The 17,573-nt window shown below is 39.6% G+C and overlaps 1 non-coding gene across 1 annotated transcript; it reads right to left on the bottom strand.

Moving 5' to 3' along the window:
• Window positions 1-11,284: 11,284 nt before the first annotated feature.
• On the bottom strand, window positions 11,285-11,403 carry LOC150082937 (5S ribosomal RNA). The gene has a single exon (XR_016547242.1). It is a non-coding gene; the product is annotated as a 5S ribosomal RNA (ribosomal RNA).
• Between the last annotated feature and the right edge of the window lie 6,170 nt (window positions 11,404-17,573).

The following is a 17,573-nucleotide window of genomic DNA, read 5'->3' as shown; positions in this document are numbered from 1 at the left end:
AATAATAGGTTATAAAAAAATAGTGACTAGGGTATATCACATTTTTCTTTTACCATTGACTGATCACATAAAAAAAAAAAAAAAAAAAAAAAAAAAAATATTCTGCCTAGAAATTTTATAATTAAAAAAAAAAAAAAAAATTATTTGCTTATATGTACTTCAATACGGACCTAAGAATCCAGAGGAGTTCAATTTCATATGACTATGTTGTTTACCGTGGACCGTGCACGTTTTTTTTTTTTTTTGGTACCAAGCGAGGTTACAGTCGTAAATGAAAAGCCGTTTCCACGTACAGTACCAGAAGCTTTTTTACCCGAAATTAATAAATAAATAAATAAATAAATAAATCTTTATTGTGAAGTAGATTTACAGCACAATATCCCATCACGGCGACGAGCGCCAGGGGTTCACATATAGATAACATAAGTACAAATTCAAATGGCTACAAAATATAGCGAACACATACAAAAGGCTACAAAATACAGATTACAAATGCAAAAAGAAATACAAATACATCATAAAAACAAGGAGCTGAACACAAATAAAGAAAAACAAATACAAGTTGGCAGTGATTCAGGTTTCAAGAGCTTTGATAAACTTGTGTCTGTCCTTCTTTTTACTTATTATGGTGTCGATGTCGGCGTCCACACGGTTGAGGGCAGCGAGCATCTGCTTGGGCAGAAATCTTTCGGTGAGTACAAGCCTGTTGTGGTGAGCCACAAGTGCTGGTACCGACCTTAGGCTTGGCTGTGGAATCCTCCAAGAGCAAGCATTCCAAATATTTGGAGATGATATTTGGCCTGAGATGAGTTTGGCTGTGAAGACCAGCCTCTTTTCAACGATCAGGAACTTCAACCTCGGGATGTCGAGTGCTTGTGCCATCATGGTAGTTGTGGTAGCGGGAGGTAGCCGAAGCTTGTTATTCGCCCATTTCAGTAGCCAGTATTCAGCAGTGTACACCCGCTTAAGGTTTGTATGTGCAGCAGAGGCCCATATTTCTGCACCATAGAGAATGGCAGGGTAGACGGTGGAGGTGATGAACCTTTTAACAGTGGCAGGATGTCGGACGTGTAGCAGCTGCTGCTTTGAGATCCACCGTACACGAGAAAATCTGGTACTGAGTTTGTCGATCTGGTGGACAAAGGACATCTTTTGGTCGAACAGAACGCCAAGGTCTGTGTGCGAGGGTACGTTTGGTATTCGTACCCCTGCGAGTGAAACGTTGAGTACTGTCGGCATGGATTTAAGGGAGAATATAACCTGAGCAGACTTCAGAGGGTTGATTTTTAGATTGAAGTTTGCCAGGTACAATTCTAGATCCTTAAGTTGGGAATTGATCCTGTTGCTAAGCTGGGCGGGGTCGTCGCCAGGGTTAATTGGAGTCAGCAGTTTGAAGTCATCGGCATAGCATAGGAGACCATTCGTTGAGGCAATAATGGGCACGATGATGGCTGTGAACAGGACACCAGACAGGACACCCCCCTGCGGTACTCCAGCAGTAATGTCGCAGGATAGGGTATGTTGCTGCCGATGGAGAATAAGTATTCTGTGACTGAGAAGTAATTCCAAAAAGCACAGCATATCACCTCGAATGTGAAAATTCTCCTTAAGTAGGAGGAGCAAGGCCGGAATCGACACGGCATCAAAGGCTGCGCTTATGTCGAGGTATGTGGTTGCTAGCTCAGCTCTTTGTTCGAATGCTGAGAGAATACGTTCTGTGGTGGCTGCCAAGTTAGTGATTGATGATTTTCCTGCGATAGCATAATGGATTTCAGGTGGTTTCGTCTGGAGGATTTGTTGAGTGATTGTGGGTAGCAAAGCCTTTTCAAGAGTTTTTAACAGACAAGAGGCAACTGATATGGGTCTGAACTGGCTGACGTTTGAGGCAAATTGGTTTTTGGGGATGGGGTACACTCTGTATTTATTCCACTGGGGTGGAAAATAATGCTCAGCGAGGCATCTGTTGTAGATCGAGAGAAGAGGGCCTATGATGAATGTGCTTAAGCATTTGATCATAAATTGTGGAATTCCATCCTCCCCAACAGTGGCTGTTGTGGGAAGGGAATTGATGGCACGTATGAGCTCCTGTTCCGTGATCTGGATAGTCCCTAGGACATCTGAAGGGTTTTCATAGTCAGGCTGGACAACTGTAGATGGGACTGTGGTTGTATTTGAAAATCTGGCGATGTATTTGAGCCATTCTTGAGGATCAAGCATGTGATTGAATCCACCATGTGGGGCAGCATAGAATGGCTTTCCTTTCCTCAAAGTGCGGTTAAGGTTCACTTGGATTGCGTCAGCTTTCTTTCGATTAAAGTGGGCCCTGGCACGGGAAAAGGCGATTCTGTCTTTACTGTCATTTGTATGCTTCCATTTCTTATGTAGGACTTGTTTCATTTTGAAGCTGTTGTTAAGATCAGCAGTCCACCACGATCTGGAACGGGGAGTTACTGTTACTCGTTTGGTGGCAGCATAGTCGGTGACGGATTTAATCCAGTCAGACAGGAGTGTCACTGCAAGGCTGAGGTCGCAGTCAATGAAGACATCCCAAGGAATGCAAGATGCTGCTTCTACACAGAGTTGAGGATTAAGGTATTTAGGTGCTGAAACGTATTTGACTATTTTGTTGTCAGGGATGTTGAAGTTTGGCACCTGCAATGACCATGTCAACACTATAGGCTGGTGATCAGACAGGAAGAATGCGATGGGATCATCCTCAGCTGTGCATGGTGTTGAAGCAAAAGCGAGATCCAGTAGGTTCAATCCCCTGGTGGGGTTCTCATTGACCCGTATCATGTTGATGGATTTGAAGAACTCGCAGAGCCTGATAAAGAGGTGATGTCGGTTTGGAGGCAGGTTAAAATCACCACAAACAAGGCGTTGTGCAGACGGACGAAGATGGTTTAAGAGCCAATTCCCCAAATCTTCAATAATTTCAATTGTAGGCCCTGGGGGAATATACACAGATGCGATATCAATGTGGCTGGAGTGGAAGCGTAGCGAGACTATAATCGCTTCGAAATCTTCAGTTGTAGTTGAGGTCGAATTCTCATATGAGAATAGGGAGGAGTTGTACAGTATGGCTACTCCACCGCCTCTAGATTGCTCCCTGGATGCAGACAGCATGTTGTAACCAGCAATAGCTGAGCAGAAGAGTGTATCTTGATTAGGTTGAAGCCACGTTTCTGCGAGGCAGACCACATCAGCGACCTGGGAGAGAAAGATCTGTTCTGCTGAGTCTAGTTTGTTCCTAATGGACCTGATATTTTGGAAGTAGACCCTGATGACAGGTGTTCGACGAACTTCCGTCCTGATTGGAGGTGTTCTGAGTTGGCGTGTTCGAAAGCGAACGGCTCGACGTCCTGACGAAATATGGACTGGTATTTTATGGGGTCCATCACCTAGGGGACTCAGGATACTCTTATCATGGCGGAGTGGTGCCTTAACTGTGGGGTTTGGCAGAGCAGTGGTACGAAAGGAGGACTGTTGAGATCTTTGGAAGTTGTCCGGGAACAAGTCCAGTCAGCTGTGGGTAGTGATGTTGCAGACTTGGTTTTGGTGCAGAAGTGGAGGTTGGGGAAGGTGACTGGTTCTCCTATTATAGTAGGGTCGAATAATGGTGCCAATAGGCCAGATAGATTCGGTTCCAATTAAATTGAACAGGTCCTGTGCGCATTCAACCCTGAACGATGCGCAGCGGGGGTTCCTGGTGTGAAGTTGCTGCACCTTTAGTCGAAGGTTTAGTTGATCACGTAGAACTTCAGCAACATGATTTGCTGTGGTAGTTGGGGCTAAGCGAGATACGAAAAGTCCGCTAGAGGATCTGGACTTCTGCCGTCTGGGAGGTGTGTGGGAAGGCTGCAGTTTGGAGTTGGTCGATGTGCCAATTCGAAGCCATTCACGTGAAGCCGTACTTGTTCGTTGGCTCACTCTGAGGTTCCTACTTGTACTTTCCTCTGGTTGCATAGAATAGGATGGATATGCAGTGGGGTGAACTGGGAGTGGAAATTGTAATGTGGAGGAATCCGCTGGTTCGAATATTGAATTCGCTCCGACACTTAATCCCAGGCCTTGTGAATATGAGAATTGCGAATGAGGTATGACAGGACAGGCATTGCCAAGAGTTGGGTATGAAGGTGGAAATGATGACTTTTGCCTCATTGGCATAGAGGTAGAGAATTCGTTATTGCAAGTAAGAGAGTTTATGCATGCGGTGCCATTGACCGTAGGTGGAGCCTGCTTCTGTAATTGTGGAAACCTCTCATTTGTTGAGTGGTGATTAATATCAGTTGCCCTTTTCAGGTTCTTCTTGAGCGCACGTGAATGATGCGCTTTTGTGGATGATTTTTGTCCTTTCCCATCTGTTTTTAGAAGCTGGCTGGAGTGAGGAGATGGCGCTCGACGAAATCCTATGTTTAGCCGTTTTTCAGATTCGTTCCTACCTGGAGCTTCTGATGGAGGACTGGGGATTGATTTTTTGCTACATTCGTGGCAGACTGATACTGTAATGGCCTTTGGATAATTTTTATATAATCTACGAAGTTCGTCTGAGTTCAGAAGGTTAGTGAGTTTGCTCGGATCTGCTAGCTTACTCAGTTCGATCTTATTATAGATATCAAGGAGTATAAATTTCATCTCCTTGTTTTCTTTGTGTAGCACTGTGATGTCGTCTTGTAGCTCTGCATCCAGTACCCCTCTCGAACCAAACAAAGAAATCGTCCGCCTATCAAAATCCGACACAAAATGCGAATCTATAATACCAGTAAATTTATTTCTCCTAGAATATGATTCCAACAAACCAATATAATTGGAAAAGTCAATATTAAATAAATGTATTTAGTATTAGTAGTAACTAATGATAGAAGAAAGCAAGCTTATAAAATTATCACTAAAAAAACTTTCTACATCAACTGTCCATCCCCTCCAATAGTGTCCAGTTTGAATATATTCTTCTTGAATATATTCAAACTACCCACTTCCACCACAACAATAGATGGAAGTTTGTTCCAACCATCAACCGCATACCGACTGAAGGAAACCTTCACACATTTAAGATTATTACTATAATTAATACCACTCATATACCAAGCGAAATTAATTATATAGTTTATTAACCTATTATTAACCTAATCTCCTAAATTACTATACAATTTAGGGTGACGTTTCAGACATCTTACCGATGATGAGTATCGGTAAGATGCCTGAAACGTCACTTTAAATTGTATAGTAATTTGGGATTTCGATTTGGTTTGGATTTTATTGGCGCATTAATAAGGCTATAATGCGCCAAAACCAGAGTATTTTAGGAGATTAGGTTAATAAACTAGATTATTAATTGCATCTGGTATATGAGTGGTATTAACTACAGTAATAATCTTAATGGAAAACAACCACGTAACATCCTTCCCTAAGGATAGAGATGTGCTTGAATTCCGCACAACTATCCTTCCTCGACAGGAATTTATGCCGCCTCATGTGCGTACTCTGAGCAAGAAGAGCTTTGAATGATTGAGCAAGCTTGCTCAATCATTCAAAACTTTAAACACCTCAATCAGATCACCTCGCAGGTGCCTAGTCTACAAGCTGCAATTTTCAGAACTAAAAAAATTCTTGATAAGACCACCCTTTTGTTACCCTAACCAATCTTGTTGTCCTCATCACCCTTTCCAGCAATTCTACATCCTTCCTAAAATGAGGCCTCCAGACTTGTTTGCAGTACTTAACTATGGCCTTGTACAATGTGATAATCACCTCCTTATCCCTGCTAGCACAGTTCCTGTACATCATTGATAAAACTCCATGGGCTGACCTAGTAGCCTGTCACCAATGCTCAGAGAACTTCATATCTGACTACACAGTTACCCTTTTCTTTTTCATTTTACACTACCTCGAGTGTAATATCACACAGTTGGTTTGTTAATCGGGAGATTACTGCTGTACACAAGCAGTACCTTGCGACTGTCAATACTAAACTTCAATTGCCATTTCTCAACCAATCTGGCTAATTTTTCGAGCTCTTGTTGTAGTAGCAGACCACGTTTCCTCTCCTCAACCAACCTGCCAACCTTTGTATAATTTGCAAACTTAGACATTATACCATCATTAATATTGTTAATAAACACAGAAAACAACAATGGGCCCACATCGAACCCTGTGGGATTCCAGTAATAACTTTGGATCATGAAGGGTACATTTATAACTACTCCCTGTTTGCTCCCACTCAATCATCCCTTTATCCATAGTAGAAACTTGCCCTTAATGCCACACGGCTCCAATTTGTACAGCAGTCTTTTGTGTGCAACAATATCAAAAGCTTTCCTGAAACCCAAATACGATATCAAAATTATTTTTTGCATCCAGTTCTTTTGTTATTGCACGATAGTATTCAATCAACTAGTCACACAAGATCGCCTCTTAAATCCGTGCTGTGACTGCAGTATAATTGCATCGCAGTCTAGATGTTCTACATTACTCTTTTTTTTTTTTAATCACACTCCATTATTTTCCCTGAAACAGAAATTAATCTAAGAGGTCTGTCATTATCGACGTTACCTTTTGTTCTCCCCTTTGTTAATTGGAGTCACATTCGCACATCTCCAGTCCACAGGGATTTTTTCTTAATCCAAAGACTCTCATAATTATGGATAAGGCTTTGCTTACGCCCTTTGCTGCCCTCAGGGTAGCACCGTTGGTAGAATCGCCGTCCATCCTCCCCAACACGGCTGAGTTAGCCGGTCTCAGGCGAGGGTAGCATAGTTTTCCGCCAGAAAATCTAGTTTTTCGCCCATCAAAGAGAAAATCCATCACAGAACGCACGCAATTTACAGACAGTATCTTGCTGCCGGAGCAATATGGCTTTAGTCGCTAATGCTCCTAAAACCCAATAACTTCCTTTGCTGCCTCCTTTAATATAATTGGATAGATCCCATCAATCCCAGGTTCCCATTTTATATTTGCCTTCAAAAATTACCTTCCACCTTCTTTTAAGTTATCATAAAATCATTTAACTTCCTGTTTGATAAACTTCTAGCATCAACTTCCTCAAAGAATTCTTCATGTGTGAATGTAGATGCAAAATGCTTATTCAGTTTGTCAGCAATTTGAACAGAATCATAAATAATAAACAGTCGATTTCAAGTGGACCAATATGATTCAATCCCTTCCTTCTATTGTTACTATAAATAAGGAAGTCTTTGCTGCTATTCTTTGCCAGAGATTTCTCGTAATCTGACTTAGCTTTCGTAACCTCCTTTGTGATTCGATTGCAGAGTAGTTTATATCTACCATAGGCTTCTGTTATCACTGATAATTTTTATGCATCCCATGCATTTTTCTTCTTTACCACAAATCTCATTAGTTCATCTGACATCTATTTAGTTCTCGGACTTGAACAATATTTCTTAGTAGGTATGAAAAGCCTAGTAGTCCCTTCTCTTCACCCATGACAGCCGTCTTTAAGAAATCCAACATGCCCTCGTGACAGCACAGTTGGTAGGATGGCCGTCCTCCCCACACCTAGTGGAAAAAAAAAAAAAAAAAAAAGAGTTCGAATCCCGTTCATGACGGGAGGAATTTTAATGGGCATTTTCGCAACGTGGCTGAGTTAGTCTGTCTCAGGCGAGGGTAGCGTGGTTTTTATCTCCGGGAAACTCGGGTTTTTCGTCCGGAAAAAAGAAAATCAACCTCAGAAACGCAATTTTTACAGACATTATACACGGAGCAACATGGCTTTGGTTGCCGATGCCCATAAAACCCAACCAACCTCACATCTGGTGAATATAGGCTTGACACATCCAAGGTCCTGAGCTGGATATCATCATTCTTCTCTTTCTTGGTGATTCTCTCTACTTCTGATTGTTTTCTCTTTCTCTCTCTCTCTCTCTGGGTAACTCAGAAATTTTTTTTTTTTTTTTGGCTGGTACAGCATAAGCCTCTGGCTTCATTGCACCATATGGCTAATAATAATAACATTAATACAAATGTGATCTGATCACTGCCACCTAGTGGATCTTTTACCTGCAGATCTTTAATGCATGGAGAATTGCTTTTGGCTACAATTTTCTTTGTGGTAATACAGTGGCTGCCTCTGTCTCTCAATTCCAATTGGACCTTAATGTACAGTCATCCCTCCACACAGCGGCAAACAGCATGAATGGATCTGATTGAAAATGTTTCATCAGCATCCCTTCATCTCATCTTTCAACACGCGTTTCTTATTTATTTAATAAGGTACAATTTAAGATATATACCGGTAGATGGCGACTGTTTCCCGCTCACTAACTTTGTTTTAAATTTGATGTGAAAACTTCTTTGGCGGCACACATTAAATTTTTCAGACTGAAGTAAAACCGATTGGCAACGAAAATGCGAAACGGAAATGACGCAAATAGTCACTTCCTAGATGATGGTCCCTTGGGTGGGACCATCATCTCCCTTAAATATTATCAATGGTTGTTTGATCAGGGCACACAAACGTACAGTATTCGCTATTTCACGATGTTGATGTGAGATCCAGAAGGTTGAGGAAAGGCTGCATGGCCTAGAAAATATAAATGCTGAGATTTTGAACTGCATACATGGAATCGAAAATTAAAATAAAAAATATACAGTATATGGAAGGCAAGATTTAATTTATAAAATGAAATCTAACTGAGACTGGTACGGATTGTGGACATTTATTTATCTCCGATTATTCACAAGAGCTTATTTAGTTATGTAGTGAATGTTTTTGATTTGCGTCCAGAATCATGCAGTCAAGTACGTACTTTAGTTGTTGAAATAAGGTCGACTTGTAAATTCACCACTAGTAGTGGGATCATACGAGCCTTTACATCGGAACTTTGAGTTAAGCACTGCACACCGATATATAGACCATGGGGATCACACATCAGTACAGCTTTCCCATAAACCACAGAATATAAGCTTTTCTCAATAGAATTGATTCTCTTGTTTCTAATAGAATTGATGACTTCAGAATTTTCGGACTGTTAATACTGGCATTCCATTTTTTGAAGTAGACAAAAAAAAAAAAAAAAAAAAATTGTGTGTGCCGAGCACGCATAGCGGAAGTTAAGTGAAACTACTTTAGAATCTTGCACGTATACGTGCTCTATATGCCTCACAATGCTCACTTTTAGTCTTCGGCATGTTGAATTATAAATTTTTTTTTTCGTCGAAATTTTTAATGAAATACGGTAGAGAATGACGAAAGAAATATTTTGATTTTTAAAATCGAACTGATAGAAGCTGAGATATAGCGATTTAAAACGTAAATGCGACACGCATGCGAGTTACACCGCGGCCGCGCTGTAGGGGTACTGATTGTGTCATACGTCGCTAGTACGTACGGTGCCGTGTCGCTCGTGCCTGGTACAGAATGGTACAATGGTGGGGGCGATGAATCATTTCGTGTCGATTTTTGTCAATCCACGAACACAAGTTATTCCCATGTGAAAAACTTGCCTGGAGACGGCCTAAAGAAGTTTCACTTCAAAAATAATTTTGATATCACATAACGTACTTGGATTTCAGGAAATATTTTGCTACTCTTGCAAATAAAATACTGCTGTGCAAATTGGAGCATTGTGACACTATGGGTAAGTAGCTGCTATCGATAAAGGGATGGTTGAGTGGGAGAAGACAGTAGTAATCAGTGGACTGATGTTATTAATGCAGTCCCGCAGGATTCGGTGTTGGGCCCATTATTATTTTCTATATTTATCACTGATATTGACGAAGGTATATCCGGCTTAATGTACAAGTTTGCAGACGATACGAAGGTTGACAGGTTGCTAATGATAGTACGCTGCTGCAACAGGATCTAGAAAAGTTGAGCAGATGGGCTGAGAGGTGGCAATTGAAGTTTAACATTGACAAATGCAAAGTACCGCATGTGGGTAGGCAGTAACCTCAGAGTAACATACGAACTGTGTGGTACTACACTCAGGTTAATGGAAAATTGAAATGGTCTGGAAGAAATTGTTCAATCGGGTATGAAGTTCTCTGAGCAATGCAGACAGACTACCAGGACAGCTCATGGGGTTTTTTGAATGATATTCAGGAAATTTTCAGCGGGGATAAAAGGAAGTGATTATGCCATTGTATATCGCAATGAATGCCACATCTGGTAATAAACTCTACATGTACGAGATTGGTGAGTACTCTTACCAAGAAAGGGTACTCTTACCGAAGGGATACTCTTACCAAGAAAGTTTCATTTCTGCAAACTGCCGCATCTTGCGACTACGCTAGGTGATCTGATTGAGGCGTTTAAGGATTTTAATGGATTGAGCAATCTCAATGCTTATGGGATTCTTCCTCTTGCTCAGGCCACACATAAGGTGGCACAATTTTATACTGAGGATTTTCGGTTGCAGAACAGATGTGTATAAGTTTGCCTTTAGCCTGTGAGTGGTTCATTGCTGAAACAAACTTCCAATTGTTGTGGTAGTTGATAGCATGAATAAAAAACTGGTCTGACCTAGCCGAGCGGTCAAGAGCGCGAGTGCAGTAGCACATGCTCTTTGAGTGGATCGGGGTTCAAAGCCTGTGACTACTAAATACGATTAACATTTGTATTGATTGATTTACTATAAACTCCACTGACCTGGTGGTCGTGCCAGAGTATAAACAAGAAATTTACGGAAGAACGGACAAAGTACTGGAGGTAATTATTATTATTAGCCATATGTGCAAGGAAGCCTGAGGCTTATGCTGCACCAGCCAAAACAAAATTTCCGAGTTACCGAGAGAGAGAGAGAGAGAGAGAGAGAGAGAGAGAGAGAGAGAGAGAGAGAGAGAGAGAGAGAGAGAGAGAGAGCGCAAAAAGAGTCAGAAGTAGAAAGGAATCACCAAGAAAGAGAAGAATGATGATAAGCAAGCTGAGGACCCTGGGTGTGCCAAGCCCATACTCACCAGATGTGAGGGTAATGAATAGATTATTATTTTTATTTATTTGGGGGGGGAGCTGTTTAAGCTTCCTTTCTTGGCATCAGTTTCCACTGCTAATAAACTCTACATATACTAACAACTTACTGAAAGAGAGAGGTGCCTGAAAAGATAGAAAACGTTAACGCTTCCCAACATTAATGGCAGCTAAGCGCGCATGTAAACATTATTAGTTGCAGGTAGTCAACAGATTATTGTTGTAATTGCTTCCTTTTCACATTAGTCAAATATAAGTACAGTATTATGGATAAATTAAAAAAATTATGAAATTTAATTATTTTCAAAATCTAGTATAAATATTAACCGCAAACAGCTGATATTTTAGCGGAGGTAAAAAAGCCAACTACACCCGGTATTCCCAGGTGGTCACCCTCCCAAGTACTAACCGGGCCTAACGCTGCTTAACTTCGGTGATCGGACGAGAACCGGTGCATTCAGCCTAGTATGATAGTTGGCCGATTAAAGCAGCTGGAATGTGATTACTTATGGAATAGATTGCAATGGCATTTCGTTACACATTTTAGAATTGACTTTTTTTTTCACTCCACGAATGCAAATTACTCATGTAAAAACTACCTGTGGCGCGCCTAAAATTTAACTAAAAAAAAAAAAAAGCGACGTTGTCTGAACATAAGAATTGTTACACCTAGAGGGCGCTAGCAGTGCACTGATATACTAAGGTGTCACTGAACTATCACACGACTTTTTCGTACGAAGTATAAGATTAGATTACTTCTTTTCTCGTACTGTTCGCAGTAGTTCCTCCTTTTGTGTTATTCGCTTTGTTCCTTAATATTTATGGAATTTTGTTATTTCAGCGAAATGGACTGACAAACATATCGAATGCGAAGAGTTATCATTAGGCCAGCTGCTTGAGAATGAAACAGATAAAAATGTCGAATATGACGGCTATGTCATCAGCTGCGAAATGTTGCCTCTCTAACAGGCAAGAGCAAGTTTCATATTGGGGGCGGGGAAGGAAGAAAGCCATTGTTAATTAAAAGTGCTAGATCAAGCAAACATAAAAATACTTATATTATCATCCTGAAAAAAAAAAAAAAAAAGAGCCGAGAAAACCTATACTCCGAAACGAAACTAATTTGAAATACAACAGACAAATTCATTATTAGAAACTGATCGTAAGGATCAAAGTTCCGTTATTGTGACCCCTCTCCCTCTGTTTCTTAATTACTTCGATTAGAATCCGGAAGATGATAGTTTTTGCTCTGGATTGATTGATTTGACGTTAGTTTTCGATGGATATATTAGTTAGCTGATAGTTTTTGCTCTGGGTTTGATGATTTCAGCATTTTTGTAGAAATCAGAGTAATATTAAACTATAGATCCTAATCATTATGTTGTACTTAAAAACGGCTGTACCAATAAACTACGATAAAGCAATATTATATTATGTAATATTTAAAATATTATTTTCATTTGCTGAGGCGCTATGGATGCAAATCTACACCGTATGGCAATTACCATGAGTGCTTTCCTCTTCACCTTTGCACCTAACTAAATTAGGTTGCTGTGAAGTTATTTCGATAATACTCAATTCTTCCTTTCGGTGCATATCGAGTTATCACATGGGGGGGGGGATACACTGGAGCCGCAACCAAAGTACAGTACGTGTAAAATTTCTAAAAAAAAAAAAAAAAACAATTGAGATATGTTTTTAAATTATTAAACCACGTGATTTAGAGACAAGTATTGAAATAAGAGTGCTTCAAAAAAAAAATAATAATAATAAATGTTCACACGTATGGGAAATAATTTGATTTTCTTTGCAGCTGACTGAAATGGCAACGAGATTGACTTTGGAGCAAAGAAGAAGGTTGCTGCATGGATGGAAGCCTTCTAGTCAGCGGTTCGCAAAAATATACAGACCATTTCAACTGCGACCCGCCTTAAGATTGACCATTTATCGCATTTACAAGTTCGTCAAAACCGGCTCAGTTGCTGACAATTAAAGAGGAAACCGCGGTGGACTACGAACAGGCCGATCCCTTATTAGACATAGCTGTTACCAGGGGCGAGGCACCCGGGCGTCAACGTTCAAGGGGCGCCTGAAAACCTGAAACTTACATACACATATGAAGAAAATTTTAAAGGTGGGCGCCAAATTTCAATTGGCACCCAGGAGCTATATACCCTAGGTACGCCCCTGGCTGTTACACAAAACGTTTTCTTGCGTAGCCCAATGAAATCAACCAGACGATATAGCGCAGAATGTGGTCTTCTCCGGGCAAACCGTGTAGAGAATCTTGAATAAGGACTCGGAAATGCAGCCACTGCCGATCGTGCAGGCCTATTAAAGCTACTCGTGTTGATGCTTGCAACATTTTCTTGGAGAAGAAGAATTTGAAACCCGACATTTGCAAGACAGTGGAATGCAGCGACGAGGCAACCTTTCACATGAGTGGACGCGTGAACAAACAACTGTCTTCTGGAGTACTGCGAATCCTCATGTCGTGTGTGAGCACGAACAAGTCATTCCTAAAATTAATGTATGGTGTTCAGTCACTACAGCAGAGAAGGCACTTTCTGAGAACACCACAATCAACAGTGACGACTTCTTGCACATGTTAGAGAACTACGGAGAGGGCAACCTGCCACTACGAATCTGACTTGGCAGATACTTTCAGTGGGACAGTGCTCCACCCCACTTTGTTTTGAATGTCCATGCCCATCTTAACAGGAAATCTGGACTGAGATTGATTGGCTGAGGAGGGCCTCTTAAACCTTACACCTTGTGATTTCTGGTTGTGGGGTACGGTAAAAAAACGTGTTTATGCTACCATAAACACGTGTTTTTGGTAGTGATGTGCAAGACCTCTGACCTAAAATGTGATTGTAAGAATACCGCAACAAATGTGCCTCCAGGTTCTGGAGACCACCTGAAAAAGATTCCAAGCACGTTGACAACGTTGATGAACAGGTGGAGACAATCTATGAACATAAACTTGTTATCATGATAGTTATTATCCGTTCTGTTCCCGTGATAAGCCCATATAAGTGTTAACATTTTTTGAAGCATACTGTATAAATACATAAAATATTAATGCAATCGAAAACTGTTATATATTTCAAAATATTAATTAAACAGGGGTGGAACGTTCCGTTAATATATATTTTATCCAAGCTTGTAAGAATTAAGGGATGTAAAATACTAATCGTATTTTATATCTGACATAAAATACTAATCGTATTTTATGTCAGATATCCTTTGCAGAGGTTTTTTTTTTTTTTTTTTTTTGTTATCATTCATTCTTAGCAATTTTGATACCAAACGTACATTTGTAGTCTGGAATCTAATTTACTTGATAATTTAGGGGCTTTAATAGTTGCCAGGATCAGCTGCAGTGTTGAATTCAAAAAGGATTCTGGTAGGAGAAATGTTCAGAAATCCCTCCGGAAGGGAATTGAAATATTCCCTCCCAGAAACCTTATTATTTTAAATAAAACAAATATCTTTCTCGCATTAAAAAATCGTGTCACTTTGTGGTTTGGGCGTTAACTGAGAAACAAAAAATAAAAATTAAGTACGAGGAAATATAAAGAACTTAACTTAACCTTACTTCTCGAAAAAAACATTATTAAAAGAAAATATTATTTCACATATCTAGAGACAAACACTAGGCAAAGATGGGAGTTTCTAATTTAAGAAAATCAAATGCACACGTTAGACGTGTTTTGTTTCTTAAGTAGGGCGGCTCTCAACCGCTACTGCAACTCCGCCGTAATACACTGTGCTTGATACGAGTGCTCATACATAACTGTTAATCGACCAGAAATTACTGTAGTGCTATGCAGTGCCGGATTAAGGCACGGGCTAGCAGGGCCCTTTCCCGAGGCGTCATTTTTAAGGGGCGCAAATTTTACAAAATATACAGTATATATATCCTTAGTAAAAGGGGAGCCGAAAAACTTTTCTGCCCGGGAAGCAAAAATACCTCGGTTCGGTACTCGTGCTATGTTCGTGCAGTGTGTATTATTTAGGAGGCAGCAATTACCAGGATGGCCATTTCTCAGTACCCGTTCATGCCAGGAGGCGGGCCATAACTATACAAGTACACTCCTACCTTACGACAATGCTAGCGCCCTCTATGTTGAACGATGACGCTCATGTTCAGGTACACAACGTTTCGCCTTTTTTTTTTTTTTTTTTTTCCCTACCACGTATGTAGAACTAATAAGATCCTGCCCAGAAGGGGCCAGCAAGGATAAAATAAAAGTAATTAATAATAAATAAGAGAGTAAATAAACAAAGAAATCGAGTCTTCAGCGGGACTAGCAGCAACTCAACCCAAAGGGAGGGGGCGAAATACCACTGCTCCGTGATCAAAAGGATGTAGCCTACAACTCGATTTAAATTACAATCAATACTGAATTCATTACACTAATACTATAGTAGTATTACATTACAAAAAAAAAAAAAAAAAAAATATATATATATATATATATACTGTATATATGAAAACACACACACAACCTTTAAAATATGCATATGTTGAACTTGGGTAATCTGGGGCTCTGAAGCACATATTTAGACCTTTACGCACATTTAAAGAACCTAAAATTTCATTTTACGGAAATAGGCAAAAAAAAAAAAAAAAACGTTGTGTACCTGAACGTGAGCGTCATCGTTCAACCTAGAGAGCGCTAGCAGTGTCGTAAGACGTAAAGGACAACTCGTCATTTGAACGATTCGGCGATTTATTGTACAACGTGCAAGATTAGACTGCTTCTTTGCTCGTATTGTTATCTTTATGGAATTTTGTTATAGTTATTGGGATATTGTTCTTGAATTCCCCACATTGTATTGCAATATCAACTGTCACACGGTCACCTGCTGTTGGGCCCATACAAAGCGCTGCACCCTTCGCTCACCAGGAACATCCACCTAGCGTAATCCTTTACAGTTCTATCGGCGTAGTAGTAGTAGTATTGGAGGCACGTGATGCAAGAAAGCGAGCGTATGAGCTTATGTAGCATCAGCCAAAAAAAAAACTTAATTTCACACATCCATTCAACTTGCTCTGTTCGAGTCAGTTCGACACTACTCTTTGTACACCTTAACTACAGTGGGCTGTGGGCAACCGACAATACGTAACGTTTTCGATATGGGAGCACCCAACGCAAACAGCACCCACAATCATGCCCTTTTGAAATTCCGTAATATCTTTACTACATACCATAACTGCTATTTATCACTATGACTTGCACGACCAAATGCAAATTACCACTGCTCAATCATGCCCTTTTATACTGTGAGCTACGCGGAATATTCCATTACGGATGGGGTGGTCACAATTCAGTGATCACTGAGTGTAAAATATTTATACTGCATTTTCATTCTGAAGAAATAGCGAAGAAACTTTATAGTCCAAAACTAATTTGAAATACAATAAACAAATTCTGCATTATTGCAAACTTTGAGACGAAATTTTGATTATAAGGATCAAAGTTTCGTGTTACAGTTAAAAAAAAAAAAAAAGATTTATCAATCGTTTTTAACACTAAATCAAAATATAACAAGATTACTTATAAATTAAATCAAAATAGTATAACAAGAGTACTTCATGTAAAATTTAAATTATTATTTTGATTATTGAATCCCTTTACCTGAGGGGGCCGTATTTGCTAATCTGCACCTCGTGATAATTAGCTTCTTTCTTCACCTTTGCACTGACTACATTTAAATTGCTGTTTGCTGTGAAGTTGTTCTGATGGCACTTAGTTCATTCTTTTGGTGCTTATCGAGTTATCCAAGTGGTGAGTGAAGTTCGGGAAGGCATCGCCGAAAGTGCAACAGTACATGTAAAATTTCTAAAAAAAAAAAAAAAAAAAGTTTGGTCTATTGGGATACTGTACAGTTTTAAAATTATTAAATCACATGCTTTCTATACAAGTATTAAAATATAAATGTATAAAATGGTAAGATAATTTGAAATATTTTTAAACAGTGGCGAAACGTTAATATATTTTGTACATGTTTTTCCAGCCCTTCTCAGAATCTCCTCAGAAGGATAAAATATCAAGCATTGCCTGAAGTCACATCACTATTTATTAAATAATTAATTACAAAATCATATATATCCTATTATAAAACTAAATTACACGAAAGCGAACAAACGCTTACTAAACACTTTTAAATTTAAGGTAACCTAACCTTCTTTTTTGAAAAAAATAACTTTAAAAAAAAATTATTAGCTAACAAAACTTTTGTACACTGTTGAAAAAAAGTTAACCCACCAAACAAATACAACTGTAAAAACAATTACAAATTTCTTACATAACTTGCCATTTAAAACTATCATAGCATAGAAAGCAAACAAAAATTCGAAAACACCTTTTGCATATTCCATTTTTCAACAAACACAAGCTAAGGGAACATCTTATTACAAACTAATACTATTTAGAAAGAAGTTTCACCTAACCTTCTCTTACAAACAAATACTACTTTAAAAAAAAATTGTGCGCCAAGCACTCATAGCGGAAGTTAAGTGAAACTTCTTTAGGCGAACATTTATCATTTGACCGAGGATCCCGTATTACCCCTGTGAATGCCGCAGGCGACGAAACTGCATGAATGGGAGTCTCGGAGATATGAGACGCTCTATTAC

This window comes from Mastigoproctus giganteus, chromosome 7 (genome assembly GCF_048544385.1).
Source record: "Mastigoproctus giganteus isolate SK-2022 chromosome 7, ASM4854438v1, whole genome shotgun sequence".
NCBI lineage: Eukaryota > Metazoa > Arthropoda > Arachnida > Uropygi > Thelyphonidae > Mastigoproctus > Mastigoproctus giganteus.
This window is presented reverse-complemented; position numbering and strand designations above follow the sequence as displayed.